Consider the following 3,299-nt stretch of genomic DNA (forward strand, 5'->3'; position numbering starts at 1 on the left):
TTAAGAATTAATACTTCATTGTCCTTAATTTTCAGTTAAGGAAATTAAGGCTTAAGAGAAGACAATTTGCCTAAAGTCAGTTAACATAGAAGTGGGATCACAGGACTTCTAATTCCAAGCCCTATGTTATTTCTACAAGTCTACACTATGGATAAAGATCTTTAAAAATCTAGAAATGTTAGGACATTTCTCTAGATTTTGATGTTGTTCTCAAACTTGATATTCCCACTTCCCCACATGAACCCTGAGATTCTAAAATAATAAATTCTTGTTGTTCCCTAAATATACCTTTATATTCCATGATTTTAAATGTTCTTCTTTTCTTTACCTACTTTCAAAATCTTATCTCCAATATCTCCCAAGTTTTTCAGGAAATGTTGGTCACCTCCTTTCCCATCTTTCTCCCTGTCTACACTGCCCAATCCCCTATCCTGTTATTACTCTTTCATGCTTTATTTTATTTTTCCCATCCACCGACTGACACTTTCATCAGACAGGATATACACTTTAGCTATTAATGAACACACAGTGCCTAGCATTTCATGATAAAAGGTGGCTCTCCTGAGTGTGACAAAACTCTAAATGAGATTTTGTTATGGGGAAGATTTAAATATATAAAGAATTTTAAATATATAAAGAATCAGAGTCTTTCTTAGCAATTGACAGAATTATCTAACATTTCTACTGAGAAATAGAGAAAAAGTCTAGATGCTATAAAAATAGAGAAATGTGTAGGAGATAAGGCAGTAATTAACCTCCTCATACATATGCCCAACAGCAATCTTCCACACGGGTCAGGAAATTTGCAATGAAGATAAAGTTGAGGACATAAAAGAAAGAAAGATTGATCTCATGAGAGCTCTGTTTCACAAACACCTTTGGGCATTTCCAATCAACATAAGTTGTTAACATATGCATTTGTAAGTTCTCTTTCTTCATCTAAAAATGGAAATACTTTTTAAAGTACTCTTAGAAAATAGCAGAAAATGCTCCCATCTCTTATTTGGAGCAAAGTTATAGTAGGAGCCTTGTTTATTAATGTTATGGTTTGAATATATATACAAGAAATATATAGCAAAAGTACAGAGAGTCACGTTTGCCTGACTGGATGGCAGGGAAGATGTTCCGAGTTCATATGAAATCATTGCACAGAGAGAAAGAAAAAGAGACATAAAATCATATTTGGTTGAATGATATATAAAACAACCCTGGGTCAAAACACTAAACAATACTTAGAACTCACACAAACAATCTGATTCTGTAAATTTCTTTCTAAATTGAAGAGCAGATTCCTGCAGGCTTTGAAAAGGAATTCTTTTCTAAATTACTGGGTAATTTTCTCCACTCCAATTGAGCTATATAATCAAACATGGTCCAAACATTGTACTAGGAAGTATAATAGAACATGAATTCAACAAAATGGTAACTTCATGGACCTCCAGTTGCAGAAAAGGGTCAGAAATGACCCTGGACTTCAGCTAAGTTTTAGTTAGAAAAATCCATGACTGTACTACATTTATGGAGCCTTCGAACTATTGTAATTGATGATGTATTTTAAATTGTCTATTTTTTCATATTAGACTCTTAGAAACCTGAATCCATGGTAAGATGTGCTTCACATGCTCCTATTTTACTTCCTTAATGATAATCAGCACTAAAAAAGACACACAAAACTGAGTAAATATGAATAGACAGTATCCCTCATAGCAAAAGGCTCAACTTTGCTCCTCAGCCGTGATTAAAATTGAGATAACATTTCTCTCCATATTTATTTTGTTTAGTATCAGTTGTCTTTAAAGATGCAAACACACTCTTCTCCAAAATGAATTATTGGCAAAGCCTCCAGTTGGTGGTGTACAACAGATAAGTGACATTGTACAACGCATCTTTTATTCATTGCTCCATTTAAGTATTGCTGGTTTTTTGTTTTTTTTTTAACATTAATTGTGTTTCAGAACTGGGAAAACAAGGTTGCACACAATAGAACAGTTCTCTACCCTCCGGAAGCTTGTTTTCATTGGTTGTAAAACACAACGAAGAATTCTTGTTGGAGTATTTCATGGTATTTTTTTTTTTTTTTTAATTTCTCTATGACATTTGTAGAACTGTCAAACTTGGAGTAATTATGAAAGAACTTTCTAGAAGGTCAGTTTTGATGTGATAACTAAAAGATGAGACAGAACTGGGCATAAGAAAAGAAAAAAATGAAGGCGGAGAGAGTGGGAGTGGGCTATTTCAAATGGATTAATGCATAAGTCAGGGTATTGTAACCGAGAACTCCCTATATGTCAAATGCCAAAACACTCACATATTTCACAGAGGTTTGTGCTTTGAATTTATTTGTATTTCCTGATTATGCATGTCCTCTAGACAATGCATGCATACTCATGTTTATAGCAGCACAATTCACAATAGCCAACTATGGAAGTAGTCTATGAGTCTATCAACAGATAAAGGGGTAAAGAAAATGGAGTTTTATTCAGCCATACATGAGCTCTTTTGTGTGTTTTCTCTGAAGAGAACATTTTCTTCACAGACTCATCCTTTTATGTATGGCTAACATCTAATCTTCCCTTTAGGTTTCAGTTCAATTATCACATACTCTGAAAGGTTTCCCTGACCCTGAAGTTTAAGTGTATATGAGTTTATTTTTCCCTTCCAATAGGCATATTTCTGTATTTAATCAATAGAAAGATATGTATAGCTACCTCAACTAAGCAAGGAGGGGTTGATAAGGATGTAAGGACAAGGTCATTAGTTCTGAGAATGCAGAAAGCTTACCAGAAGTTGCGAAGAATTAACAAACGTGCTCATGGGAAATATTCAAATGGAAAATGGTTCATAGTACTGAGTGAGGCTTTATTCAAGAGTTTTAAAAGAGGTGGCAGGAGATGCTGATTTTCTATTTCCTGGGATTTAACAGCTTTTCTAGTGACCAGATTGTGGTCAAGAGTAGATTGAGAGACGAGTATTTATGGCAGGTTATGCAGTAAGGAGACATTGTAGTGATGATATGTTTGGGGGACAGGAGTTGAAGTGAGAAGCTATAAGCAGAAAAGAGGCTGCCTGGTTCTCTGTCTTCAACATGGTTACTTCACTGGGCAGGTTCTCTGTTCCTTGGTTAGTCAAGAGCAAAAGTGGAAGAAGAGCAGCCAGGTAGAAAACTTGGAGATCCTTCACCTGATGACCATGGCAACCAATCCAGAATGGCCCCGATACCAAGACTTTGTCTAGAAAACCTAACTTGGCCCTTGGAAAACGCATTGAATTATGTGTGACAATCTGTCCTAAATCAAAAT

This window comes from Marmota flaviventris, chromosome 18 (assembly GCF_047511675.1).
Source record: "Marmota flaviventris isolate mMarFla1 chromosome 18, mMarFla1.hap1, whole genome shotgun sequence".
Lineage (NCBI taxonomy): Eukaryota > Metazoa > Chordata > Mammalia > Rodentia > Sciuridae > Marmota > Marmota flaviventris.